Here is a 16,843-nt window from a genome sequence, read left to right on the forward strand (position 1 = left end):
TGCCCCCACATGCCACACCCTCTACTGGTCTGCTCTATAGCTGGTACCCAGGGAACCACCTGTTACGATGGAAATATAATAGGTGGATACATAAAACTGATCTTATTTTGATTGTTTCATTCAGTTTATTTTCCCTTTTAAATCAATCCCAAGCAGGACTAACATCAAACTGTAGCAGCAGAATTGGTCATGTTTGTGTTTTTCCTTTGTTCTAATCTTTGCTTTCTGGGAGAAGTGTGAGAAGGTGGGAAAGCCAGAGGCCTAGATAATCCAAGAATTCTTTAATCAATTCCTAATTGTTCTCCTCAATTGACCATAATAAATAAACAGATACCAAAGGAAATTGTGTATCTACTTTTCCATATATATAAATTCTATAGTTACACGTGTTACCGCAAATGGCGGATTCGAGCCACCTGCTGCAAAGCCAACACTGAGACAGGAGGAGGTAGGCTGCAAGAGGGCTTTATTGAACACCGGTGTCCAAGAGACAGAGGGGGTTAAATTTCTCCCAAATTCTGTCTAACGTTAAAGGGCTAACTGGAGGCTTTTATAGGGGAAAGGTCAGGGTTTAGAGATTTCCAGGAATCCTGGCTTTTCTTTGAGGTGGACATCATGATCTATCATTGCAGCCTTGTAAGTCTCTTCATGTTATCGTGGAGTCTTGGCAGTCTCTTCACACTGTCCTGGTTTCTGTCGGGTTTAGAGATCTCGAGGAATTTGGACTCCTCTTTGAGGTGGACCTAAGCTTTGTTCAGCTATCTCGGTCTTGTGTGTTTTCCCCCCTGTGAGTGGAACATAGTGTAATCAACAATAAAAAATTGATTACCTCATTTTTCTTTAAAGGAACAATCATGAGACACATTTTAGAGCAAGTAAATGTGTTTCAAGGACTAGAGATTATTCACAGCTATAAAAAACTAGGAAATATATTCTCTCTGGTTTAATACTAAAACACTAAAAATATATTTTCTCTACTTCATACATATATACCTTTCCATATACATAAAGAAAAATTAAATTTGTTCTCGAAATTTTTAATAATAACTGCTAAGTATCATAGTGTGTAAGGATGTTAACTATGGAACCACGCTACCTGGTTTCAAATCCTGGCTAATTTTCTTGCTAGTTGTGTGAATTTGGATGAGTAATTTACCTTTCTGTGCCTTAATTTCTTCAATTATGAAATGAAAAAAATTATAAGTTCTGCCTACTTTAAAGTGTTTTGAAGGATGAAATAAACATAAAACACTTAAATCAGGTTTTGTTCCATAGTAAAAGTTTAATCAGGGTTAATTACTGTTATTAACCATTATTAATATTCATGCTGCTGAGTTTGCCTACTGTTTTAGTTATCTAGTGCTGCTATAACAAATACCACAAGTGGATGGCTTTAACAAACAAATTAATTCTCTTACAGTTTAGGAGGCTAGAAGTGTGAATTCAGGGCACAAGCTTTAGGAGAAGGCTTTCTCTGTCAGCTCTGGGGAAAGGTCCTTGCCTCCTTTCAGCATCTGTGAGCTCAGCATCCCTTGGAGATCTACATGTGTCTTGGCATCAACCTTCTTCCCTTGGGTCTAGGAAGTTCCCAGTTCAGGGACCCTGGGTCCAAAAGACCGTGTTCTGCTCCCGGCTCTTTTTTTTTGGTGGTAGGAGGTACCTCTCTCTCTCTGCTTGAGTCACTGTCCTTTTATCTCTTGTAAGATAAAAGGTAATACAGGCCCCACCCCAGGGAAACTCGCCTTACATCAGATCTGGGCTGTGATCTGAGTCAAGGTGTTTCATCCCACGCTAATCCTCATTAACATGATCTAATCCTGCCTTATTAACATAGCAGACAGCTGGCTCCTAAACGGGACCATACCCACAGGCACAGAGGCTAGGATTTACAACACATCACAAAATGGAGCCCAAGGTCTCCTGCACCAGAACTACTTAACAATCTCTTTGCTGATGATTCCAAAATGGCTTCCTAACAGAACAACAATAACAGCATCATCACACTTGTAACTTTGTATCTAGATCGCTAAGTCTTTGATATATGGGCTAGTTATTATTAAAAGGGCGAACTGATACACGGATGCCTTGCTTCTACTTAAGGAGCTCTGGTGGTGGTGCAGTGATTACGGTGTTAAAAGGTTGGCGGTTTGAACCCACCAGCTGCTCTGTGGGAGAAAGATGTGGCGGTCTGCTTCCGTAAGGATCACAGCCGTGGAAACCCTATGGGTCAGTTCTACTCTGTCCTTTAGGGTTTCTGTGAGTCAGAATCGACTTGACGGCAGTGGGTTTGGTTTTTCGGTTTTTCCTTCTACTTAGTTTACAAAGTATATGAAAGGAAAACAATAGAAGACACTGGTTGTTAAATTTATTGTAAAAAACTTCAATGTCAAAAATCGTAAGTGAAATTAAAATGCAGACAACAAATTTGGAAAATATTTATGAGTTATGACAAATGAAAAATTAGTTTCCTGAATGTGTAAATAACATTGACCAATCAATAAGGAAAATCTTGAAAATGGAGCAAGGATGAGAAGGGATAATTCATAGCAGACATAATTAAAATCAATAAACATGAAAAAATTCAACTGCAGTAGTAATCATATAAACAAATAATAAAGAGATACTATTTTTTGCCTATGAAGCCGGTAATGATTAAAATAGGTAACAGTTCTGGCAAGGTTACCATAAGATTTATTCTTTCTTACACTGTTTAAATAGTGTAATTCAGGAACAGAATCTGACAGTATGTTAGCAAGGGCCTTAAAAAAGTCCATACCTTTTCAGGCAGACATTTCAGGTCTGGAAATCTCTATGGAATTAGAGGTTCATAAAAGCATTTGTTTACTGTAGCCTTGTTTACAGTGGCAAAAACCCCAACCATATCAATGACAACAAAAAAACAAAATAAGCCCCGAAACAACCACAGCAAAAAAAAAAACTGGAAACAGATATTCCTAATGAGTTCAAAATAGAAAATGATCAAATAAATTATTGTTCACTCACATGGTAGACTTATTACCCACAATATTTTTGTTGTAGCCATCAATCATATTTGGAAATAACTCTCAATAACATGAAAATGCGAACATTTATACATAATATTTTTTATATATATGTATGTGTATATGATGGGCTTGTTATGCTAAGCCGTTATTAACCACGTTTTCAAAGAACTTTTACTAACCTAAGTATTTATGAATACATTCTTGGTCCCTGGGTAATGCAAATGGTTTGTGTTTGGCTACTAATGGAAATTTTAGTGGTTCAAATCCATTCAGTGGCACTGCAGAAGAAGGCCTGGTGATCTACTTCCATAAAATTACAGCCATTGAAAACCCTAGTCTGACACACATGGGGTCACCATGAGTTGGAATTGACTTGACAGCAACAGGTGTGGTTTTTTGGATATGCATACATATACCATAACATATACAGTTATTATAATGCATAATTATACCATAATGAAATAATTATATTTTTAAAAGTAAACCCCCTCATAAACACAAACACGCATACACATACTCTGGAAAAAGACTTGGAGAATATAAATGAAAATCTTAACAGTACTTATAGCTGACCAATAGGTAAGAAACGACCACAAGAAACTCTTAAAACACTGTTAAAAATCCTGCTACAGGTATATAATGATGATTTACAGTGCATTTTTGCATACTTTTCAACTTGAGCTTCGTAGCCATCCTGCGATCAAGTGCAGTCAGGTATCATTTTCCCTTTTTATAGATAAAGATACTGAGGCTCAGAGGGATGCCTTGAGTTAGCCATGGTTACAGGGTTAATGAAAGGCATAGTTGAAATTTGAACATGAGCCATTTGATACCATAACGAGCTACTTTCACTGCACTAAGTTGACTGTAAGATCACATGGCTAGAAAATCTACAGCTGTAAAGAGGTCAGGACATTGTGACAACCTACAGTTGAAACTCCTGAAAATCTAAGAGGCGTTAGTAAGAAATAGGGTAAGTCAGTTGAGATTCTAGGTAGTAGTTATGTATAACCAGATGAAAGGTTCTGCAGACTTTAAAGAAATTATTTATTATTAAAAACATGTTAGCACGCTGGCTAAATTGAACAAGCATTTTCATGAGTCATGCCTGAGACCTTTGAAGGAAAGTAAGTGGGTATTATCTCGGTCTATACAAAGGGAAATAAACTCATAAATAAGGAAAGAATACTCCAGTTCACACGGTGAAACGGTGAGGAAGCAAGGCACAAAGCTCACATTCCTGGCTGCGTATGTCCTGTGGTGGCTTCATATTCCTGGCCCTCTGCACAGGGGAAGCAACTGAGGGGGAGGTCGTCAGGCATTGTTTTGCTGGCTAGTAAGCAAACGCACTGCTCACTGAAAGGCATGGCCTCTCTACCTTATTTCTTCTCAGACTCCCATTTTATAGCCCCAAATTAGAGCCTGAGCATTCTCAGCCAGAGTCCCTGAGTGGTGCAAATGGTTCAAAGCTGGGCTGCTAATTGAAAGCTTGTGGTTCGAGTCCACCCAAAGGCATCTTGGAAGAAAGGCCTGACGATCTGCTTCTGAAAGGTCACAACCACATAAAACTCTATCCACTCTACAACACATGAGGTTGCCACGAGTTGGAATTGGCTCCACAGCAACTGGTTTGGTTTTTTTTTGGTTTACTCTTGGCCAAGAGTTTTGGAATGAGAAAAGTGATCAGTGTTGTAATTTCATACCCACCAGGAAGCCAGGGCACTCAAAGTTTACTCTGCTTACATTTGAAAAGACTGCACCCTGGTCAGCACAGGAAGTCTCTGTGGGGCCAGTGTCTCCTGGGTGCTGATTATTTTCTCTCTCATTATCAGGTTTTCTTTCATTTCATCAGTAAGTACTCATTTATATAACCTACTCTTTCCTTGTAAGAAATTATCTGCTTGATCCAAGCTCTAAAAGTTTTCCCTCATTTTTCTAAATTTGTCTGGTTGGAGAGTTTCTCCTTCTGGATTTTCTAAATAGTTTACTAGGTTCACCAAATCACTTTGCATACATAGACCTAGTGTTCATTATTCTTAAAATGTAAAATGCTATGTTAACAAATTTTATGCTTGCTTTTACCTTTGTGTGCTTGGTATCTTGAAAACCTGTATAAACAGGTAAATATTAATAGGTGATTGGAAAATATTATGACTCATGCATAGATCTAGAATTCTGTCTCATACCAATATTTTGGTAAACATTCTGAAGCACACAGAGGGTTATTGGCCATACCATAATAGCCATTTTTCAGAAAGGTCTACTCTTGTTACATTTTTGCTACAACTTTTACAACTCCTCACCATGATTGGTTGATTCCCCAGGTTTCCTTTCTTCTTCTGGCAGGAGGCCGAGGTACAGGCACACCAACTCCAAATTCACCTGCTATAGGACCTTCCTGGGGTGGCAGTAGCCAGTGGTCACCATTTTTTTTAGGGCCGTGCTCAGTATTTTTAGAGCCCTGTGCAAAAACTCGTTCCCAAAAATTATGTGGGGCAGAGCCAAGATGGCAGAATACACACTTTTGGCAAGCCCTCTTTACAACAGAGACCCGAAAAAACAAGTGAAATGAGTATATTTGTGACAAGCTGGGAGGCCTGAGCATCAAAGGCAAGCTTAGATAATGAACTGAGGGTCAGGGGGAGGAAGAGACTGTTCAGAAGTAGAGAGGAGTTATTGGACCTGAATCGCAGGGAGCCCTCAGGCACCATTCCCAGAGCAGCTGCAGCGGTGGTGGGCTGGTACTAGCCTTCGGCCGCAGTTTCCTCAGGGAGAAGTAGCCAGCCCCACAGCCTACTCACACCTCCAGAACCTGAGAAGAATGGTGCTCTAGGCGAAACCTAAGTATTTGCCTATATTTACCGCAACCCCCCCCTCCACCCCCAAACTGGCGTCAGCGGCAAAATCCCTGGGCCTGAGATAGGCCCTGTTGAGCACCAAGAGCCATCCCCTCGGCCTTGGGGAAGGAAAAAATTTGCATTGGGGGGAAAAGATAATTTGCTACCTCCACTAACCAGGGGACCTCAGGACAGAAGAGGCTCCTGTCCAGACATAAACCATCAGTGGACCTTGAGCACCTTTCCCTTCTGCATGGACCTGTGTGGGCCTATTTCTGGAGAATAGGCCCTTGTTGGCAAACTCCAACCATTTCAGCTGTGTGGTGGAGAGGTGGGTGTTTGATGTTTGACATTGCTTTACCTATTAAACAAGGTCCTCACCTACCCACATCAGGGACCTAAGGACTGCTGGCTCCACTCAGGTCATCCAGCCACCCAAAATAGGGGTCCAAAGATAACTGATACCTCCCAGTCCTTACAACCAAAAACTTTGGGTGCCCATGGTCCATCTGCAGAACCCACCTACCTGCACACTCTAGGGAACAGGGACACGTTTTCCTCACAGACACTTGGTGGTCGGTTCTCAGTCCCCTGCCTTGTTCAGAGCATGACCTGCTGCTGCAATCAGATACCGGTATATACGCCAATCACCCCTGCCCCTCTAAGACTGTAGGACAGAGCCTGTACCACACACTTGATAATCAGCTACTGGAAACCTGAGCTGAATTCATACAAGAAAACTGAATGGACGCCTAGACTGATATACCTGATAACAGCTCTAGCCAGCTGGGGACAGGACACCAGAGCTCCAAAGGCGAAAATAATCAAGCTAGCTCACTCAAGCAACCCATAGGCGTATACCAAAACAGAACAAAGCAAGCAGCTACGACACAGTAAGCAAGCATAAACTAATACAATACCTTATAGACGGCTCAGAGACATCAGTCAATATCAAGTCACATAAAGAAACAGACCATGATCACCTCAACAAGCTCTCAAAACAAAGAATCCAGGGATCTTCTACATGAAAGTGTATTCCTGGAATTACCAGATGCAGAATACAAAAAGTTTAATATACAGAACTCTTCAAGACATCAGGAAGGAAATGAGGCAATACGCAGAACAAACGTATTGGTTTGGCAGATGCTGGACGTACTGCTTTTTCATAATGTAATATAGTGTATTCACTTCCATGATGTGATCTCATGTGATTGGCCAATCAGTTGTAAGAGTTTTCTGAGGGGTGTGGCCTGTATCCACTACATATGGATGTTCCAGCAAAACTTACCGACCTCCCCCCAAATTGGCTGATAACAGGAGGTGGTCTTTCTAGGTTGGCCAGCCCCCATCTGAGTTGCTTTATTAGCATAAACCTTCAGGTGTGGTCTGGAGGCCTATAGTAAACAAACCTGTTGTCCATTCCGACTCACAGTGACCCTATAGGACACAGTAGAACTGTCCCATAGAGTTTCCAAGGAGTGCCTGCTGGATCCAAATTGCTGACCTTTTGGTTAGCAGCCTTAGCACTTAACCACTACACCACCAGGGCTTCATAGTAAACAAAGGAATCTCAATTACTTAGCAAATTCCAAGAGTTTAGAGTTATCTCAAGGAGCCCTGGTGGGACAGTGGGTAAGTGCTGGGCTGCTAATCCAAAGGTCAGTGGTTTCAATCCACTAGCACTCTACTGGAGAAAGTTGTGTCAATCTGCTTCCCTAAGGACTTACATCCTCGGAAAATCTATTGGGCAGGTCTGCCCTGTACTACATAAATGTGTATATGAGTTGGAATTGACTTGACAGCAATAGTTTGCTGTTTTGTTTTGGTTTTTGGTTTAGAGTTATCCCTTAGAAACCAAGGACAAAGATAAAATTCCTTGGATACAGTTAAATTCTTTACACTACATTTTAGAAAACATCTAAAAAAAAACAATGAATGACATATTGAGATATTGCAATGTGATGGACGTGGCCAAGCTCTTAGAAAACAGACTGTGGCTGTATAAGTGTCGGACCTCTGTCTTTACAGCCTCAAGAGCGTGTGATCAATTTTGAGTTACAGCAGATGAGGTTAGTCTGGTTTGTCTAAGTGTGTAAATGTTAAGCATTATTAATTGTTTTATTGTAAATCTGACAAATAGATGCTTGTTGTAAGAAAACTTACTAAAAAAAGAAGTGTATAAAGAAGAAAATGAAAGTTATCCTGTCTCGTGAACCCACTTCCAGATAAACCACTGCTGACACACCTTTCTATACTCTACATAGGAAGCTGTGGTGGCTTTGGAGTGTAATGGGAGCTGTTTGCCCAAGGGACACACAAAGTCCCAAGTCCTGCCCTGACAATCATCTGCCCTCCCTGGGCAATGAGAAATGGGTGAAGGCAGAGAAAAGGAAATAACACTATTGTTTGCAGAAACTTCACCTTGGGACAGGAAACACTGGCAAATGAGGCAGAGTTTGTGGTTTATGATGGAGACTTAAAGAGCTGTGCTATTGCCCTAAACCCAAAGTGAATTTTACCTCGTTTCCCGAGATGCGAATGATTTTTTTTTTTTTTGCCATCCATCCAGCTGAAAGTGACCCTATATTACAGAATAGAACTGCTCCCATAAGGTTTCCAAGGAGCGACTGTTGAATTCAAACTTCCAGCCTTTTCAGTTACCAGCCAAACTCTTAAGCACTGGGCCACCAGGGCTCTGAATGAAATGATGGAAGTCAATAAAAGGAGAGAGGCAGAGAAAGCAAGACCGGTGAGCCCACTCACACAGGTCAACCGTACTCAAGTCCTGTCTGACAGAGGACTGCCTTGAGATTAGTCTGTGGAAACTATGGATGCTAAATTAGTATTTACACACCTCTACTGAGATCTTTGGAAACTCTACGGGCAGTTCTACTCTGTCCTATAAGGTGCTGTGACTTGGAATCGACTCGACGGCACTGGGTCTGGGTTATTGAGATGAGTTGTAATCAACTTGATGGAAACGGGCTTGCTGTTTTGGTTTTTATTGAGATAGTCATATATATAAGTTGGAATCAACTTCACAGTAGTGTTATTGGGTCTGGGTTTTTGCTGCGATACTCATAGGTACGAGTCAAAATCCACTGGACAGCAATGGAAATCAGGTCTGGTGTTGGGATGCAGTCATCAACTTCTGAGGGGGTTCCATGGTGTAATGGTGAGCACTCTGGACTCTGAATACAGGGGGTTTAATTAAAGTTTTTTTTTTTTTTTAATCTTTAGTGAATGAAACTCGTTACCCCCTTTTCCGTGTCCCCCTCCTGATGGTCATTTAGAAGCCAGAAAGGTTTCAGACTGGAAGGGAAGAAACAGGAGGGGAGCCCCAGGCTCCCCAGAGCACTCAGCTGCTCCAGATCCCCCTCTTGCTCCCCGCGGCCTTTTAGGCCTCGCAGCCTGTCCCTTCGTCCTCTTCTCTCCTCCTCAGAAACTGAGATTCCAGAAACCCTCAGAAAATAGCTGAGGAAGGAGAAGAGACAGGAAAAAACAAAGGGGAGAATAGGAAAGAAAAAAATGAGAAAGTAGGGAGGGGAAGGCAGAGGAACTGGGCGTTCACAGCAGCAGTTTCAGTTGCTGGGTGTGGACCACCACGCTCCTCACTCAGGAGCGATCCCATCCCTTCCTGACCCACCCGAAAACCCAAACCCGGTCCCACCGATAAACCTCAAAGCAGCTTGCCTGGCATTTGTTCTTGCAAAGTTTCCTTCCACAGTGTGGAGGGGTGAGGTGGATTGAATCGGTGGGCAACTGAGTGGAAGTCAAGTGAAGCGCCTTGGTGGCTCCCTTGGTGTTGACTAGCAGTTGATGCAGGCACCAACTTAGATGCCCTCATTTTTTCACCTTGCAGGCTGTCTGCAGGGGGTAGACTGGAAAATCAAGGCGTAACAATGTTTCTTTAAAGAAAGAAATAGCCAGATAATTGGTTATATGGGTTGAAAGTGGTTTTCTCTGGAGAACAGGAAATGTAGAAAGGGATCAGGGGACTTCAGTTTTTCATAACAAACTTTTGGGCGTATATTACTTTGATAAAAATACATACTAAAAAAAGGTCATCGAAAAAGAGGAAGACCCTCAACAGGACAGATTAACACAGTGGCTACAACAATGGGCACAAGCGTAACGATTGTGAAGATGGCACAGAACCGGGCAGTGTTTCATTCTGTTTTAAGTAGGGTTGCTATGAGTCAGAACCGACTCAGTGGCACCTAACAACAGCAACAATGAAAAGAAAAATAATTTCGTTGTTATGTAGAATGTTTTTAAAGTTCATCATTTGTATTTGAATTGAAATTTTGATGTAGTCATATATATCACTCTTTAAAGGTTCTGGGGTTTGTGTCATCTGTAGAAATTGTTACAGGGCAAGGCTTCCCAGCTCAGGACTAAGCTCTGTGTGACCAGGAATGACCAGGAGAGGCTCAGAGGTTCCACATGAGCAAAGGTTTATTAGGGACAGAAAGAAAGTAAAAGGCTCCGGAAGGAGAGAGGGAGAGGGATTTCTACCTAGCTAGCCTCCAGTCTCTCAATGAAGAAAGGATTCCCTGGGGCTTATAAAAGTTTTTGGGGGGAGGGGAGAAGGCATTATCTTTATTCGTTAGATGGGTTGAGATTTCCAGGAGAAGGGGAGGGATTATGAAAATCAAATGCACAGGAAGTTAGAATTCAAGATGGACTTCCTCACAGAGCTTGCTGGAACCAAGATGGAGTCTGTCACAAAGGCTGCCAGGAAGTCCAACAGGACTTATTTGAATCTCTATTTTTTATTTCTCTCCTCATGAAGCTCGTGCTTTCCTCCATTTTTCTGAACCTATACAGTGTGTTTATAATAGCTGTTTTAATATCTTGTCTACTGATTCTGTCATCTGTTATTTCTGTTATTTGATTTTTCTCATGCTTATGGATCGTGTTTTCCTACATCAGGGTTACTCAAAAGTTTTTCTTCATATACTCCTTTAAATATTTTAGGACTTTGCTCTGGGATGCCGTGAAGTGACTTGCAAACAATTTCATTCTTTCCAGGCTTGCTTTTAAGCTTTGTTGGGGCAAGTTCAGAATATTCTAGGCTAATGTGGACAGGGTATTAAGGCATTACCCCTTCTGAAGACTCTCCTTCCTGCCACATGTGTTAGATGCTCTTTCCATTCAGCCTGGTGGAAACATACACTGTTACTGCCTTAGTCTGAGCTCTGTCATATACTTCCTGTGGTACAGTGCCTCCAAAGAGCTATTTCACATATTTTGTCTTGTCTTCTAGTGGTTTAAGTTAGAACAGTAAATACCATTTTCTCTAACAACAACATGGCTCAAAGCAGAAACCTGTATACTTTTCTTATATTTCACAATTAAGGGGGGAAAAAAAAAACCTACCTTCGACGTTATTTCCTATCTCCCATACCTAATATGCAAAGTGTGGTGGCATAGTGCTGAAGTGCTAAGTCTCCTCACAAAACAGGTCCACAGTTCAAATCCACCAGGCACTCCCTGGAAACTTTATGCGCCACTTCTGTTCTGTCCTATAGGGTTCCATTTCTTCTCAATCAATGCCCTCACTTTAACTTCAGACACCATTCAAAGTTGAGAATTCATTTGGCATTGTAATTCAGCCACTCTTACAATAAGATTCTGTGTTAGATTTTCGGCAATATCAGCTCTGTTACTATAAGAAATAAGGCTTTCTTTCAGGAAGCAAGTTGCAACTTTGAGGTGTTTTATGTGGCGCTTGAACTGTAACTCTGAAGCCCTGAGCTCCTCTCTCTTATCACTTCGTCTAATGAAAGGAGGACCAACCAACCAGCTTCTGTACTTCTCATTCTGACAAAACTGTGGAAATTTTTGAAACGTGTGATCACCCAGAGCCTCGCTTCTCACCAATACATGATCTCTTTCTGTTGATATTTGGCATATTAAAATTGCCACCTCATGCCATGGATTAGCAGCAACCTGTTTACTACTGGAGGTAGAGTTGTCAGTACTTTTAGGACTAGCCAGTCTTGAGGACCAATTTAGAAAACTCATCCTTATGATTCTGTTCCTCTGGAGCCACTCTCAGTACCAAATGTCTCAGGCCGGATACTCGAGAGAAGCAAAACCAGCGAAGCATGTGTATGGGGGTGTGTGTGTGAGTGTATGCATACATAACTGTGTGTGTGTATATATATATGTATATATGTGTATATATACATATATATATATATACACACACATATAGCTATATATGGGTATAAAGAGAGAACTTTATCTCAAGGAAATTGCTCACATGGTTGTACGGGGTAGCAAGTCCCAAGTCCATGGGTCAGACATCAGGCTGGAGGCTTCTCCCATCTCATGTACCTGCAAGGGCTCATGAATCCAAGACTGGCAGGTAAGGTGGCAGGCTGCTACCTAAAGTCCCAAGAACTGGATGTCAGACGGTGACCAGCTAGATGCAGGATCCAGAGCAAGCAAGCAAGGTTTGGCAAAACATCTATACATATATTGGATGCAGGCCACACCTCTGAAGAAAATCCCCTTACCACTGATTGGCTTATCATGTCAGATCACATCATGCAGGATGACTACATCACTATATAACTGCCAGATTACATCATTACATGAATGCCAAACCACTGAGAATCATGGCCCAGCCAAGTTGACACACAACCTGAACCACCACACATTACCAACCCAGTGATTACCTTAAGAATTTTCCCAATTGGTAACTAAAACAACCTATAAATAATTTTATCTACTCCTCTAAAAATGTTAAGTCCTGTTTCAATACACATTAATCTACTTTTCCTTCCTGGGAAAGGTAAATCTCATGATAGTCAAAGTCAAATAGATGTTCACATTCTAAACTTGCCTCACTCTAGTTTCACTGATGATCAACCCTGATGACAACCCTTCTAAAATATTTTTTGCTTATGAAAATGAACTAATAACACACCTAAGTACTTATACTGTTATGGTGTAAATTCCAAATATTCTGCTATAAAATAATATTTACTAAGAGGTCATCCTACTCAGATAACTTTGGTGGGAATACGCCATTTTGGTAAAACCCTAAGAGAATTGATTTTTGACTGTATAAACAGGTTCTTCCTTGAGGGGATCTACCTCTCTTTCATTCAAAGAGCTCTGTGCTTGTGAATTTGTTGAGGGTCTGTCACTGTCTATTGCTGTGATTCAAGTCAGACTACGTTCACCAGACTTAGTGTGTTTCTGCTTATGCAAATCAAGTAAGACGTTAATAGGTTGCCCATCTATTGCATTTCTAGAGACACCGACCAAGGAGTTAATGCCAAAGAGCTTTGAGGGACAGACCATTCTGATTACTGCTTCAGCTCTGTACTCAACGTAGTAACTGAGGTCACCTTGTCCTTTAAGGTTAAATGTTGTGACTTGACCCTTCCAATCCCATCTTCCCACCATCCCCATTCATTTCAATGATCCCAGTTCCATGGTAGCAGTTCCCACTGTCTTTCATCAAATGACCACCATAGAGTTCTCTGAGGATGTGAAAACAGTTCTGTAGGATCTATTTCTCACAGCCTTGTTGAAGGTAGTGTCTTCTGACCTTTCCAGGGGATAAAAGTAGGGGCGAATGAGCATGTCTGTGGAGTGTACAATTAATTTTTACTCAAAGGATTTGGACTTTTTCCCTGGTTTCTGAGAGAGAATCTCTAAACACCTGAGATTTTCCCAGTGATTGGAGTCTTTGTAATTCCTGGAGGGGCTCCAGGTCACACCTGAGAGTTTATGCTCAAGGAGCAAGAGGGACCTCTTTGAGAGGATAAAGAGGAGAAGTCCCCAAGAGGCTGGTTTAGAGGGGTATTGCCAAAGGAAAGGAGTAACCAAAGGATCCTGAGATATCTGCAAGTTACTTTGAAATGGGGTAGAAAATACATACATATGGAGAGATGGACAAAGCTAATGTGGAAAACGTTCATTGGTAAGTGCGTGAAGCATAAAGTCACTACTCTTTCAACTTTATGTTTGCAATTGTTTTGAAAAAGGAGATTTGGAGCTCTTGTCACAGGTTCTACTTTGTTCTCTGGAGATGAACAATCTGAGAGCGAAAGGTTAGGTTTCCAAGATGAGGACCACAGGAGCGGTGAAGGTTCCTGGTGGCCAAGGGCAAGGTACAGCTGTTGGGAGCCCCAAGCCGCTGAACAGTTGCTCATCGCCTCTCACCTCTCCAAGCCTGGGCAATTCTGGGACTCTTCTGCATCAAACAGGCGGAGGAGAGAGGGCGCAAAACAGCTTTCCCTGGCCGGGAATCGAACCCGGGTCGCGGCGGTGAAAGCGCCGAATCCTAGCCACTAGACCACCAGGGACCTGCTGGGGCTGGTGTAATCCCCCGCCTGCAGATAGTACATCTCTTCTCACCAAACTCGGGAAGTCAGGACGCCTACCCTCTACTCCTGCGATCGTCCCCCAAGGCCCTTTCCTCCTGTCTTCTCGAAAACGCCCGTCAGCCTGCAGCACGCCGAGGGCTGTCAGGTCTCCGCAAGTTTCGGAGTGAACTGGCTCTTCCTCGCCGCCGCACTTCAGACCTGACATAGAGGTGCGCCTTTGTGCGGCGGCAGCGTGTGAAGAGACGGTGGCTGGGGTCCAGCGGAGGGCACGAGCCTGCAGGGAGGAGGTGCCCAGGATGGGAAGAGGGCCGAGCATGAGCGCCCAAGAACTCCAACATCAAAAAAGGGTTCAGATGCATACAGAAACGGAGACAGCCTGGATGAATAACTCTTTGAACCAGGGCCCCGGGACCCCTTATTGAACTCCGGATTTGCCCCCGAAATTCTGCTGCCCCTGCCTTTTTTCCCATCTTTGTTGATGGCAACTCCACCCTTCCATATGCTCAGGCAAAAAGTGCGAGCTCTCCTTGGCGCCGGTCTTTTCCTCACACCCCACATCTAATTATTAGGGAATTTTCGTGTTCTCCACGGTAGTACAGTGATTGAGAGCTCAGGCTGCTATGTAGAGTCCGTAGTTGGACTCCACCAGCCGCTCTTTGGAAACCGTTTGGGGCTGTTCTACCGCACTCGCTGTGAGTCCGAATAGACTCGACCGCAGTAGACCTTTTGGTTTTTTGTCCGTCAAATGTGGACGTTGGTCTATACAGTTCCTCCCTTTCATGAGCGATGAATTTAGACGAAGGGCTCTCCTGATAAAGGCGGGAGATCAGTTTAAGGCGTGGCCCTCCGCTTGCTCAGACCTTAGGGTTCGAGACCCTTAATTGCAAGGCCTGGAGTTGGGCTGCCTTTGCCCCTTTTATTTGGCTCTGTCCCTCAAAATCAGCCTGTTCCTGCCCTGTCTTGGGAAGTTGGGGACATGCCTGAGACCCCTTGCTCGACTGGCCTCTCGAGGTCAAGAAACCAACTCCCTTCGGGTTCTGTCTGCAGAGAATCTTCAAAAGCGCTTTTTTTCCGTTTCTTGAACTGGGCCCTACCCAGGCGTGCGATATGCGGGGGCGCACGCCGTGAGTTTGTGGTTCTCCAGTAGCCCGCTCTTCTCGGCCTCTGTAAAGAATCCAGTGCAGGTCTTCAAGGCTGGCTTGGCCTGTGTTGCTTGTTAGATATTTTCAAAGAGCCAAGTGCCCTAAGACCCATGTTTCAGCCTTTGCTAAGGTACAGCTAAAACATGAAGGTGTGATTAAAGTAGTGGACTGAAATTGAGTGGCACAGAACAAGAGACGCCACAAGTGTCAGAGAGGGGACAGAGGGGAGGAGCTGAGGCAAAAGGGCTTCTGAGGAAAGAGTGCAGGTCAGGCCCCAGGGAAAGTGCAGGGTAGGGCCTGGAGGGAGGCTTCCGGTGTTCCTGGGTGGCCCGGACGTGTGGATCATTTTGCGTGTGTGCCTGTGTGATAAAATAGATAACAAAACGCTTGCTATTTCAACCACTTTATGCGCACAATTCAGTGACAGTAATTACGTTCACCATGTTGCGGAACCATCACCACTATCCGTTTCCAGACTTTTTCCACATCCTTAACAGAAATTCAGTGCCCCTTAAGCAATTTTTCCTGCCTTTTTCCCTCCCACCCGCCCCTGGTAACCACTAATAAACTTTGTTCTCTACGCATTTGCTATTTTAGAGATTCCAAGTAAGTGGGATCATATAATATTTGTCCTTTTGTATCTGGCTTCTTTCATACAGCATAATTTTTCTAGGTTCTTCCATGTCTTAACATGTATCACAACTTCCTGTTTATGGCTGAATAATATTCCATTGTATGGATATGCCACATTTTGTTCATCCATTCATCTGCTGATGGACACTTGGGTTGTTTACACCTTTTGGATAATGTGAATAATGCTACAGTGAACACTGGTGTACAAATATCTGTTTGCATTCTTGCTTTCAATTTTGGGGGGCATATGCCTATGCCTAGTAGTGGAGGTGTTGGGTCATCTGGGAATTCTATGGTTAACTCTTGAGGAACTGCCAAACGTATTTCCAGAGGCTGTACCATTTTACAATCCCTTCAGCAATGGGTGCGGGTTCCAATTTTCCACATCCTCAGCAATGCTTGTTTTCCGGTTTTCTGCCAAACGGTTGAGCACTCGGCTATTAACTGAAAGGTTTGTGTTTGGAACCCACGCAGAGGCGCTTCGTTGCCATCCAGTTGATTCTGACTCATAGCGACCCTATAGGACAGAGTAGAACTGTCCCATAGGGTTTCCAAGGCTGAGATCTTTACAGAAGCAAGCTGCCACATCTTTCTCCCGCACAGCGGCTCCTGGATCCGAATTGCTGACCTTTCAGTTAGCAGTCAAGCGCTTTAACCACGGCAGCACCAAATTACAGCCTTGAAACCCTATGGGGCAGTTCCGCACTGCACTCATGTGGTCGCCGTGAGTCCTAACCAACTCCATGGCAACTACCAGCAAGTGGGGGGATGAATAACATTGCACATCTTTTCATGGAACCAGCGCCATTAAAGGGGCCACCGAGGCGCTGGTCCGAAGCCCCGGGGCGAGAGCCTTCACAGCTCCTGGGCTGTGG

The 16,843-nt window shown here is 43.2% G+C and overlaps 1 non-coding gene and 1 pseudogene across 1 annotated transcript; both read right to left on the reverse strand.

Annotated features, from left to right (window-relative positions):
• The window catches only part of LOC126071379 (uncharacterized), a 28,468-nt pseudogene extending 13,959 nt beyond the window's left edge, over window positions 1–14,509 (reverse strand).
• On the reverse strand, window positions 14,101–14,172 carry TRNAE-UUC (transfer RNA glutamic acid (anticodon UUC)). The gene has a single exon. It is a non-coding gene; the product is annotated as a tRNA-Glu (tRNA).
• Window positions 14,510–16,843: the final 2,334 nt, after the last annotated feature.

This window comes from Elephas maximus, chromosome 3, assembly GCF_024166365.1.
Source record: "Elephas maximus indicus isolate mEleMax1 chromosome 3, mEleMax1 primary haplotype, whole genome shotgun sequence".
Classification (NCBI taxonomy): Eukaryota; Metazoa; Chordata; class Mammalia; order Proboscidea; family Elephantidae; genus Elephas; species Elephas maximus.